This window comes from Canis lupus, chromosome 36 (genome assembly GCF_003254725.2).
Source record: "Canis lupus dingo isolate Sandy chromosome 36, ASM325472v2, whole genome shotgun sequence".
NCBI classification, from domain to species: Eukaryota; Metazoa; Chordata; class Mammalia; order Carnivora; family Canidae; genus Canis; species Canis lupus.
Genome location: NC_064278.1, coordinates 10837345 through 10850842, shown reverse-complemented (window position 1 = coordinate 10850842; position 13498 = coordinate 10837345). Strand labels below are relative to the sequence as shown.

Below are 13498 nucleotides of genomic sequence, written 5' to 3'. Positions count from 1 at the left end.
GAAAATGTAATATAATTTTACAAACTTATTAATGTGAAGATGTTTTACATCAATAGAGACATTTGCTCAACTGTTTTTGTTGACCACATAGTAATAGACTCTATGGGTTTTCCACTGATTATTTAACCATATAGTCTGTGCAATTTTTCACCGTAAGAAAAAATACTGCAAAAATTATCCTTAAAGCTGTAAGTTTTATACATTTAGCTTCTGAAAGTAATAAGTAAATGTAAAATATATTGATTCAAAATATTTCAATGTTCTAATTTTAGAATATTCTGACTTAATGAATAAACTTTTTTAAAGGTTTATATTTATTTATTTGTGAGAGACACAGAGAGAGTCAGAGACGTAGGCAGACGGAGAAGCGGGCTCCTCGCAAAGTCCAATGTAGGACTCGATGCCCAGACTCGGGATCACACCTGGAGCCAAAGGCAGATGCTCAACCCCTGAGTCATCCAGGTGTCCCAGACTTAATGAATAAATTTAAAGGTTGGGGGAACCCTGGGTGGCGCAGCAGTTTAGCGCCTGCCTTTGGCCCAGGGCGTGATCCTGGAGACCCGGGATCGAATCCCACGTCGGGCTCCTGGTGCATGGAGCCTGCTTCTCCCTCTGCCTGTGTCTCTGCCTCTCTCTCTCTCTCTCTCTGTGACTATCATAAATAAATAAAAAATTAAAAATTAAAAAAAAATAAAGGTTGGTAAAACTATGCAGGGGGAGTTGGAGAGTGATTTCACTTATACTGGCAATATTGTGTGCATAAATTGGAAATTTCATGAACATTTGATTTAAAAACATTTTTTCCTATGAGTCTGCACCTGTTGAAGGTAACCCCAATTGTAGCCCCAAATCTTAATTTCTCTACAGTTAACCTATTTCAGTTGACTCTCATCATGTTCAAGTTGACAATCATTTGATCAATTAAGTATCTCCTTTTTCAAGAAAAAGAATGAATATGCCAATCAAAAGTAAATTTAAGATCTAGCATGAGAATGAAATAAAACAATTTTTTTAAAGCATCTAGCACAGCATTTGGCAAATTAAAGCTTGTTGTGATAATTACCATTAAGCAATGTGGGGCAAATATAGTATGCAGCCCTTACCACCAAGGAGTTTAAAATAATTGTAATGATAAATTTCAACCGTTTTCCATATTCTGGCTACAAAGCTAGTGAATTTTTTTTTTTTTTAAAGTCATGGGGCACCAGGGTGGCTCAGGGGTTGAATATCTGCCTTTGGCTCAGGGCATGATTCTGGGGTCCCGGAATTGAGTCCCACATTGGGCTTCCTACATGGAGCCTGCTTCTCCCTCTGCCTGTGTGTCTCTGCCTCTCTCTCAGTCTGTGACTCTCATGAATGAATAAATAAAATCTTTTTTAAAAAATGTCATTTAAAATATAACAATACTTACTTAGGCTGCATTTACCCTTTTTGGATTCCATTCATCTTAAAATTTTTCATCAAAACTTTTATTTACCTCATATTGAAGGGAATTTCTAGGTATATACACTTTTTTATTAGTATCCATAAATTACTTAAGTCAAGATTACTTCTTAGATTTTTTTTGCAGCCTCTCTAGCTTTATGCATATATTAAAAAAAATCTAGTTCAAATGTAAGATATACACGTCTTAATGTAGCCATGATCTTAGTTAGCATAACATTTAAAATTGGTATTGATTAATGACCATGGCAATTGCCAGCTTAATGATCAATTATTTTGGTAAGTAAAAAATTCTTAAAACATGTTTGTGTATGTGTTTCTGAAAACGTAAATATATCTAAAATGGGTACTACTCTCTCCAAGCTAAAATGACAGTTGTCATAGAAACAGTAAACAGCAGAAAGTCAGATCTGACAAAATAAGAAAATAGTGGGCAACGTCTCTGGAGAAATTGTGAAATAGGACAGGCTATATTAGAAAAATTAACAATGTTTAAAATTAATAGTCATTATTTCTTCCAAAGTTTCTCAGGGATGGAATTAAGTACCGCAAACCCTGGCATTGTTAAGATTTAAAGTATATATGGTTTTTTAAATGTAGGAGTTGTAAGCATTAGGGCAATTTTAAGATGAAATATGCTAAATATTCTTCGATCATGAATATTTTAAAGTAATTTTATTAACGTAATTTAATACTAAATATGTACATTTTTCATCTTACAATCTATCCACTAACATTATCATCCAATCATGGCATAAAAATATGTAGCACTACATGCATTTCAGGTCTTCACAATATCGCAACTAATGGGGCTCACTCTTGCATTGCAGTCAGAAATATCTAACGCTTTTAGCACTCTGGCTAGCAATCTTCACTAGCTTTCATGTTGCTTTGTAAATTGTTTTAATAGAGTTTGCTTTTTTGGTCATGCTAATTAAGACCACTGCAGCTATCCATTAAGGATCTTCAAGTGATTTAATAGTTCATTATGTAAATCAAGTTTCATAACATTTCATTCAAAGTCCTAGAATTCGAAATTACATAAATCAATCTTTATTACTATTCTATTACTATACTTGTGAGATAAGATAAAACCAAACGCAGCAAACTGAGCTTCCATTTCAATTTTAACTCAGTATACTTTCCAACCTAAACATTAAATAGCATTTTTAAAAATGTCTTTCCAGTTTTGATGTGCTGACCTTTGACTGAAAATCAAATATTTATCTTTTGTTATATTCGTTATTTGATTTTTTCATTACATGTAAAAACTATACTTTTTAACCTTAATCCCACTGTCAAATGAATTCAGTAAACTTGAAATATTTAACTATTCTAGTTCAAGCCAGATCACTGCAGCTGAACAGATAAGACATATGCTACAACAATTCTGTGGCCCTAAAACATTCCCAGTTTACTCCCAAATTCCTCAGATCAAAAAAAAAAAAAAAAAAAAAAAGGAACATTTTCAGAGTACAAACATGTACTTTCCAGAGTGAAATGGTTAAATATCGCAGCCAATTTAGAAATAGCACCAACTGGCTTTTTTTTTTTTTTTTTTTTTTTTTAAGCAGGACCAGATTTAATTCTTTTCTGCATTCACATGCACACAAATATACTTCCCTCGAGCTGTCAGAAAGCATCAGATTGCCTAATCTGCATGATGAATTTTAAAATCTTTTGAGAAACACAAGGACATTTGCTTCAGGCACTATGATTTCATCGTCATCATCATAAACAAGTATAAAGCCAGTCAACCTCTGGTATTCAAACCAAAGCCAAAAGATTATGGGGCTTTGAAAATGGTTAGTAGAATTTTAATCACATAAATTTCATTTGGATCCATTTTTGAAGCCACACAATATTTTACAGTTGGGTGATCATCTATTTATTGCCTGTGACTATTCCTAGGTGACCCCAAAATAAGGATGTGATTCTTATCAAGAGGTTTATAAAACATGCAAATACTCTATGAAATATTTGTAAAGAAATTACATCAGATGAAAATTTTCTGATCACTAATGTGAAGATGGTGTCTTTAATATTTAATAGCAACTCTAATTCTTGTACTCTTATGAAATACAGCTACCCTATCAGTTCCACCTATAGACATCCTGAGTAAATAATAGATGTGGGAAATCGAAAGATTTTCTGTGATATATTTTGGATCCCATCCTACTAGGGCTTTATCACTTGAATGATGTGAGAAATAGTACCATTAACACCATGAGGACTACATTTACATTCAGTTTTTTATGGTTGCTAACAGAGAGTTAAAACCACAAGCAAAAAGCATGGTTTTTCTGGATTCACTATGACAGTGATATATAAAAAATTATTTGAAATTCAGACCAATTGTGCTTTTAAGTTTAAAGCCAAATTTAAGTTTTTCAGGGCTTAAAACAAACAAGCAAATATAAAAGCCAATTCTGTACCTAGGCAGCAAAATGGAATATAATTACTGCATTCAGCCAGAAGCTGTGACTAAGTGAGTCTAATCGAAATGCAAGGTAAGTGGGTTTCTGAAGTCTTGAATTATTGAACAAGTAATGTAGGGTCCTGGAGTTCAAGGGATGGAAAGATATCATTATCTTTTTTTTCTTCCAGAGAGTCTAGGATGCCCGTTCACCCCTCTGGCAAAAGTGGAACATACAAAGGTTTTACTTTTAAGGTAAATGAAATAACCCTCTGTTTGTTAGCTGCTGTTAAAGATGCACACTGCATACTTCATCTCATCTTCTTTTCATTGTAACATTTTCACATTATCACAAGTAGCATTATGTCACCAAGACAAACCAATTTCCTTCGTGTAAATGTAAAACAACATGTTTGCTGTAAGATATTTCCATCAATGTCAGTGACATACAAGGAAAGTCTCAACAGTCTGCCCTGTCACTTACTTACTGAAAGGGGAAGGCAAAGTGTTCGTTCACACTCAAATTGAATTCTCTGTCCACTATTTCTTTAGCTCATTGAATTTATTCATAAACTCATCACTGGCACATATTACATCCAGGAGATACAAGCACTTTCACTAGAAACCAATTGGAAAAAAAAAAAAAAAGGACAAGAGATGAGATGCCAATTGCCCTTTTACCAAAGGATAGACTCTTTTGATTTCTAAGAGGAACTGGCACAAAAGATATAGGCAATGTCTCTCTTTTGATTATTTGGGTCCTACTTCATAGTCAATGATATAACAGACCCAGAAAGGAGCACCTTTAGTCTAGTAGAAAGTCATCTGCCAGGAGCTGACATTTGGATTCCTCTCTAGTTACTCTCACTGGACCTCAATCTCCAAATCTGCAAAAATAAGAAATAGTCTACATGTTCTGAAAGGCCCTACTAGTCCTAACACTCTTTTCATTCAAAATGAGGGTTGACTCTTTACTATTGTTTTTATCTTATTCTGTTATACAGTGTTGTATTCTCTCAAGAATTAAAAGGAGTTTTCTTCCCCCATTTGCCCAACATTATGAAATAATCAGTAAGATTTTATTTTGGTGGTTAAGCTAAGAATATCTCACAATAACAGGAAACCATCCATAGGTCACATTTTCCATCCATTCCTCCTTCCCCTCCTTCCCATTGTTTATCTCAAATCATGGTTCTGATCACACATTCAATTACAACTTGGTCAATAATACATATCATTTCCTTGCAGAGTCGCATCAGCAAATGTTTCCCTCAAAACCCTTTGAAAATGCAGTAAGAAAATTATATTAACAACAGTGCTAGAAGAAAGCTAATGAGACTTTGAAGCTACTTTCTTTATCAGCCTGACTTCTCCTCTGTGCACCTTGGAGCCTCCTCCTCCACAGACCATCACAATGATGATGAAACAGAAAAGTTGTGAATAGATACCAAAATAGTTATCAAGTAGTTTGTTTTATCCAAATAAAACCACTCTCCACTCAGACTTTTTCTTTTCCAGGGTGTTCAGGCGCTCATAACAAGTGCCTGACCTATAATTTTTCAAACTACTCTAAGCCACCAGAACATCACTTTCATCTGGAAAGCATCTTGAGCCACAATTGTAAGACCTGATGGTGTTTAAATGAACATTATAGGTACTTTGTGAACTCACAAGCTATAGAAATCAATAGGTATCTTGCATAGAGAGTCCTACAATTGATTTTTCCAGGAGAGAGTCAATTTGTAACTTTAGGAGAGACATAGACACCAGGGAGGTTGAAAGCATGCTGAAAGTTAAAAAAAAAAAATCAACACAAGCATGTGAAAATTGCTGCACTGGATGAAGACTCAAAGAAATAGAGTCTAGATTGATGATGTTTTTCAGGAGTGGCTAAAAGGAAAAAGTTGAAAAATTCTAGGCAGCTCCTGCAGTGTTCTGGGGTTTGGAGAAGGAGAGCTCTCCAAGGTACACAGGCAAGGTATTTAATAGTGTCCCTGAGGGTCTTGAATTTAAATATACACTAAGGATTAAGACATCCAATAGATTCATCCTCTCTGGCTTTTAAAAATTGTCTGAAATTATAAAAATAATGTATTGTATACTTGAAATTTGCCAGGACGGTAGATCTCAAGTGTTCTCCCCACCACCAATGAAAACTGTAACTATGTGAGGTGATGGAAATACAAATTAGCTTGATTGTGCTGATCATTTCACAATGCATACATATATCACAACATCATGCTGTACTCCTCAAATATGTACAATGTTTATTGTCAAAAAAGAGAACTATTATAAAAAGAAAAACAAAGAATTATCTAAATGTAATCCATTCACTCAATAAAGAAGTCTAAGCATCATTCAAAGCTCAGTACTCTTCAGCACCGTGAGTAACAGCAAGGTATGTGCCCTCCACAGGGCTATAGTCGCCTACGGGGAGGGGTGAAAGGCTATATAGATAAATCTCAAACAAACCTATCCCCCCAAACCCACTGACTGACAGTAACCTTTCTGTGTAACTAGGAAATCCCATTCTCAAAACAGCTGTTGCTTTCTCCCTTCCTTCTCCTAAGGGTTCCTTTATCTCCTCCTTACTTTGTATACTTCCCATAAGACTGTAAAAGTAAGTTCGGCTTTGGTCAAGAGGTAAATGACACAGAGGCTAAATAAACATTCTTATAAAATTATTCCTATTGTTATTCTAAATGCTCCTAACAGAGATGAAGGAGAATTCATGAATATCAAACAAAGTTTTGAATTCTTGGGAGTGGAGGAAAGACTGTTAAAAATGGAATTTCAGGGGTTGCAGAGCCACACTGCATGAACATCAGTGTGAATTCAAAAGGTTGTTTTGGTAAGTTAAAAATCCCCAAACACAAATGCCTCAGAAAAATATTACAGAAAAAAAAACCACGATGGAAAAGTAAAATACAAGACCTCTCTTTAAAAAAAAAAAAAAAAAAAAAAAAAAAAAAAAAAAGACCTCTCTTTTGTGTTGGATGATTTTTACCTTTATTTATGAATTGGAGTTCCAGAAGGAAGTAGATATCCATCATCCCATGGACCTTTCTTTGACCTTATTTAGTTTTGCTTTGTATGATTAACTTCTAAAACTGATTTAGAGGGGCACCCGGGTGGCTCAGGGGCACCCCTGTGATCCTGGGGTCCCGGAATCGAGTCCCGCATCAGGCTCCCTGCAGAGAGCCTCCTTCTCCCTCAGCCTGTGTCTCTGCCTCTCTCTGTGTGTCTCTCATGAATAAATAAGTAAAACAATTTTAAAAAGAATATCTTAAAAATATATAAATAAATAAAAATAATTTAGAGGTCCCTCTTTCCCTAATGATGGATTGAATAGACACAGAGATGTTGGGAAAGATTCACCTATTCCGAAATCAGTTACATGTGCGTCAGTTACAGGGAAGGTGGTTTGGAATGGCTGGAATTTTAAGTCAGAACATCCCACACTAATGATGTTCACATTAACTTCTTAGGAAAGGCATATACATGCGGAAAGCTGCACTTATTCTGCTGCATGAACCGGGCCTCAAGTCTGAGGGTTAGCAGTGTTCAAACAATGATAGAAGCTGAGGGCTTTCAAGGCTTTGATCTCAGAGCAGCATTCTTTTAAAAGTAAACGTCATTTTCTCACCTAGGAAATAAATGTGTTGTACCGAGCACTGCTAATTCCATAACACATTGACCAGTATCATTAGAAGTTCGAGAAAGCTCAATTGATCAGGTTTTGAAAAGATGGATTTCAGAGAGCTGAAGGCACATATGAAATCATTTTCAATTGCTTACCTTCAGTTGGACTGATTTCTGCCTCTCACACTCCATAGAGATGAACAGAAGAATGCTACTGAGATTTAATTAACCAAAATGATATCACGTTTTGCAAATATGTCTGATATGATGAAAAACTTGGAGCAGATACAAGGCAGTGGATAAAGATAGCAACTCCAGGAATCGACCATACAACCCAATTTAGAGTAGAGCCTGAAATATAGCTTCAGACACTCACCAGTGAAAAGATTACAAGTGGACAGATTGACACTATCAACACTGTCAGCACCGTCACAGCTAAAAACTTCATCATCTGATTCCTGCACAGAGGAGCAGGGTGAGGAGCCGTCAACTTCTTCAAACTTCCTCTTTAAAATTCCACTCATAGCTGCGACGCTGTCACATGTACCTGTAACAGGAACGGGAGCAACGAAGCACTGAAACATTTGACCATGGCATAGTCCAAGTCTCCAAATCGTTTTTTTGAGGCTGTGATTTTTTTGAGCCACATCTACCACATTATCATACCCATGCAGAAATTATTCTTCCCATAATGCTTTAAAGCGTTGAAAATCACTGCACCCTGATTCACTGTTATTTGCATTCTCATTTCTGACAATAGCATTTTAGAAGAAAAAGCCAGAATTAAGAATGTGGAATCAGAGCCCTGCATAAGGAAATATGGTTCAATGTTTTGAAACGTCAAAACAGGAGTCCATTACACTTATTTGATTTGTTCTAGTAAATCGTGTACTGTCATTGACAGAGCTAGAGTTCAGAACAAAATAGATCACTCACTTGCATGCTGTCATACCCAGAGCATACTGATTAGGGCATGTCTATCTTGCTTGGGATTTCTTTTTTTCTCGGGTACAAAGGCATCTACTTTCCTGGGGCTCTTTGTCCGTCAAAAATCAAATTGGTTGCTAGGAATGGCTGGCTATACCTGCAGAATTTAGATGCCTTATCATGTTTCTAGTCAATTCAGCAGAGCTACAGGGGATACTTGAGTCCTATGCCAAGGAGGTTGGCTGAATAGATTTTATGCAGGGTAAACCACAGTCCCTAAATCTTTTACTGGATAAAATGTTAATCTCACTCTCTGTATCAGCATGGTCAGTGAAAGCCAGTCAGAGGTAGCCTGATGTATTTAAAAAATTTGTTCATGTCAATTTAGATGAATCATTAAACCTCTGAGAGTAATAATTTCTTCATAGCTCCAGAGTAACTGTTACAATGATTAGTGGTTCCTCCAGTGGCAGGTAACCTCAATGAGTGAAGAAGGTCAGATGTAATAAAATCATAAAGTCATCTCAGTCTTCTTTTTTGTCTACTGTTATTTGTAACAAAGGTATCAAGAAAGACTCCTTTACCCTACTAAGATAGGAAAATGAAAGAGAATCCAAGAAAAACTCCTTTCTTTGCTCCTTTTCCCGCTTCCATTCCAGCTAGGATATATACCTCCACATGTCTTATAGAACAGATCATGTATGTATTCCTTGCAAAGGTCAAAGAGTTAATGACTTCTCTGGAGTCTTCCAGCACAGTAGATAACATCTAAGGAGTGACCGGGCAGGATTTTCCAAGACCCCTGGCTCTGGGGCATAAGTGACCCATGGAGGACACCTAAACACTTGTCTTTGTTCCGTGATGCCTAGAAGACGTGCACCAGACCACAATCCTCAATAACACCCCCAGACCCCAAGCAATGATGAGATTCACTCTTCTTTCCTTTTCAAGTCTCCCAGATGCTCTCCCTGTTATCTGCTCTCTCTCTACATAAACTCTGCTCTCTCTTCCTCTCGGTGCACGTTTGATTTCTATCCTGTGCAAAGCCAAGGATCCACACGGCTGGTCCTGCGGGACCCCTCTGGGTCCTCAAACCTCACACAGCCAGCCCACATCACTAGGATAGCATAGACACTATAAGAAATGGTTTCACAACCAAAGAGCCAGTACTAAGCAGCATGAACTGTGGCGAAGTAGAGATACACACCCAGCCAGAGTGGGGATGCTGCTACTTAGGTCCAGGTCATTTTAGCCCAGGGTTTCCAAGCTGAAGTTGCTCTAACACTTGGCCAATGTCCCACTCACGTTCAGAAGCAGGCTTTTACACTGTTACATTTTCCATTCCCCATCCCCCTTTCCCTTATTAATCTTATTTATAACATTAAAGGGTCAGTTTTTAGATTACACTGTAATTTGAAGCCCAGCTTGGACTGGCTCTACAAGAAAGACGAAGAATGGTTCAGATATGTGACTCGGAGGGGCTAACAGACTGAGAAATCAAAACAGTGTCTTCTCTAGTCACCCACCACAATACCTGAATTGCCTTTGCTAGAAAATATCAGCCGGAGGAATAAACTGATTTTACAGAAGACATTGCACAATACATGGAACCAAGGAAAGGTAACATCTTAAGCCATTATATCTCAGTATGGCAGGCCTATCTATGCCTTTTGGTAATTTGGAACAAGTCTAACTAGAGTGACTTTCGTAGAAAAGATAAGGACTTTGGGACTGGCTACCTTCCTTGTGCCTCTCATTGACTTCATAGTCTCCTTCTGTTGCGGCAGCTACATTTCCTTGGAATATATTTGGTCCAAGTCTTTCTGCTGACTGGCTTCCTCTGCCTGTGTTTTCTGATTTCTTGTATCCCCGACTGACACATGGCTCTTTGGCTTTTGACTGATCTGCCTCCACTTCATTGTATCTTACAAGTCTCAACTCTGAACAGTAGTTGGCTCATTCTTTCTGTATACCTCAGTTCGAATTGTTAAGAAAGTGAATCCTCATTTAGTCATTTTTGCCATTCTATAGAAATGAGATTTGTTTGTTTGTTGCCCTTATTTTAGAGGTTATCCATTATTTGTTTATTTAGAAAATCTCAATAGATGCTTCTATCAGGAACTAGTGACTGTCATTTAGGATCATAAAATAACAGCTCAGGAAAAATATTCCTTTCTCCTATCGTGCTTATTTACTGGGTATTGCTAGAGCAAGGGATAAACAAATAATAAACAGATATTTAAATTAAATACAATATGTCATATGGAGATCAATGTTATGGAGAAAAACAAGCAGTTAAGTGGTATAGTGACTACAAGGTTGGCTGATAGAGAACATTCCATTTTTAATTGATGGGAGAGCTAATGTCACAGTGAGGAAGGATAGAATGAAGACATGGAGGAAGGAAGGGGGCCAGCAATTTTGACATCTGGGGGAAAAGCATTTCAGGCCAAAAACAATGGTGTGTGCCAAGGTCTTGGGCAGGGCACAGTGGGTAATCAGGTTAGACAGATATGAGGGCTAGATTGTGTAGCACCTGGGAGGACTTTGGCCATTACTCAATAGGAGATGGAAACCACCACAGAGCTTAAATTGTGGAGTGACAAAATCTAACTTACATTTTTAAAGGTGTTCCCGTTAGCCTATTATTTCACAAGAAAACACAGGGCATATGGTAAAAGAATGACAGATTTCATGGGAAAAAGGAAAGGTCTAGAATTAAGGAACATACCTAGAGAGGACTTAGTGACTCAGATGAGCAGTTAAAGTTAGAAAACCTGACTGGTCAGAGGCCTGGAGAGGTCATAGTTTCTTTTCAGGGGAAAGAATTTAGAAGGAGGTTAAAAGGGGGAGGGAATCAAAGTGATTCCCAAAACAATATGATTTACTTAATTTTATCTAGAACCATCTCTGTCTCGAGATTTACCAATTATTTTATGACAGTGGCCATCTTATCTGCTAAGTTTCAAATAGGACCAATTCAGATACAATGGTACCACTTTATGATCTTGCTTGGGCGAATAAAATTAACAATAAAAAAGTAAGCTCTCTTTTATCACTCTAAAAGAATATTTTAGTTTGACAGAAAAGAGGGAATAAATGGACAATGACCATTATTCATGGAAAAATAGAGGCGAAGAGTTAACTATTTTATTCACCATCCTTTCTAAAGTTATTTATTTAAGATTTTTAAAGTCAAGCATACAACCACCACCTGTTACTGCAGGGATTATAGGACTCTGGATATCTTTAAAAGTCAGACAGTCTCCAGCTCAAAAAGACACTTGGTGACCTAATATAACCATTCAGTATTTGGCTGAAGAGACTGTCTTATCTTCAAGTGACATACAGAGGTATTAGAAGAATCACAGAAAAACTCCTAAAGACTGAAAGGTGTTGATGCATTTTTTTTAATGTTGATAAAACTGAAGTTTATTAGTTATAGGAAACTATTTGGAAGTTTTTCCTTGACTGATATGAAATCAATAGAAATAATTTATATGGATTTACTCATGTTTATGCTTTTGCGTTTGGTGCTTTTGGATTTAGTGGGTTGGTGGCCCTAGAATCTTGGACAAAGTCATTGAAGAGAGATTGGACTGTATACCTAGACAGCAGAAGAAATACACACAGAAAAAGAGATAGTTGAAAAAAATGTCCCAAAGTATAACAGACACTTGTTGAAAGAGAAAGATTTCATCCCACAGATTGTGTCTGCCAATCTGATTCCACTGGAGTGTGCTCTGGTTGTAGTACTAAAATTGCAATACTACAATTATTTCCATGGCAACAGACATGAGATCATGCAGGAGAAGCTAAATTGTGAGAGATTAAAGATATTCCCCCATTCAGATTTCTGCAGTAAGAAGTGGGAAGGAAGACCAAAGAAAGTTATAAATGTCCTTGCATGAGTCTTTCCCATCTACATAGCCAAGTGGAAGTACTCTTAAACAATATTAAGTCACCCCATGACAGAATACCGACTTGAGAGTATGTAGCTGGATGAAAATGTTAGCAAATAGGACATACAGATGACTTAATTAAAATTTACAAGCATCCAAAAGATTGCGCTATCTTTTGTGTATTTTTTACAAGTCAAGTATTTTTTATAATTCTACTTCAGGGTCCCCTAAAAAGGTCTTGTGTTTCCAAGGTTCAAAAAAAAAAAACAAAGTTTTCTTAGGCTGGCTAGTTTCCTTTCTTTCTTTCTCCCTTTCTTTCTTTCCCTTGGTTTTCTTGATCTGCCTAATGGGAATACTATGTTATTACTGACCCTATATCCAATAATTCCTTTTGAGAAGTATATAAAATAATATAATTTTCTTGATACTGCTTCTAATATGAAAATAGTTACAATTTGCATACCTGTCAAATAGAATAGTCAGATTTTTAAAATATTTGAAACAACAGTTTAATACTTTTAAACAAATCCAGATGCTCAAAAGGCAAGAGATTATTAGCATTTAAGAGAAGTAAATTGTAAGTTATTTTTATGTTCAACTTATGATGTAATGAGAAGTAACAGTCAAGACATCACTAAAAAAATGTAAAGGTAAAAATATAATTTGCCATTTTGAGGTTGAACTACTAGGAATGTTGGGTACACTGGCCTTTCTACAAAGGGAAATTTTTTTAACATAATAGTTTAGAACTTATATGGATCTCCCTTAATAACGTAGTGTTGTTGTTATTAGGCAAGTTTTACAGAACAAAATACCCAATGGCTGATTTTTTGATTAGATAACTCTAATATCAGACAGCCCAAATATCTAAATAGTAAAACTCCACAATCATTTAAATGCATTTTTATGTTCTTTTTACTTCCCCTACAATAAGAACACTTCCTACAGAGTTAGGATACAACTGTAGGCTTCGGTTGATTACTGAGGTTAACTGGGAAAAACTAGAATAAGAGTGGGATAGATTGCTGGAGCTAGAGATGGAGGCAGAATAAAGGTGACTAGAAATGAATGAATGATCCTGGGAATATGGAGGGAAAGTAGGGCAAAAGAGAAGATGCTGGGAAGGAGAGAGGGAAATCCCCAAAGGAGAAATGGACAATGCAGTGAC

General features: G+C 36.4%; 1 protein-coding gene across 1 annotated transcript in view; it reads right to left on the bottom strand.

The window, feature by feature from the left end:
- The window catches only part of CSRNP3 (cysteine and serine rich nuclear protein 3), a 189518-nt gene that overhangs the window by 164521 nt on the left and 11499 nt on the right, over positions 1-13498 (bottom strand). Inside the window, exon 2 of the mRNA XM_025471000.3 lies at positions 7878-8048. The gene's annotated coding sequence lies outside the window, so the exon portion shown is untranslated. The remainder of the gene's footprint in view (positions 1-7877; positions 8049-13498) is intronic.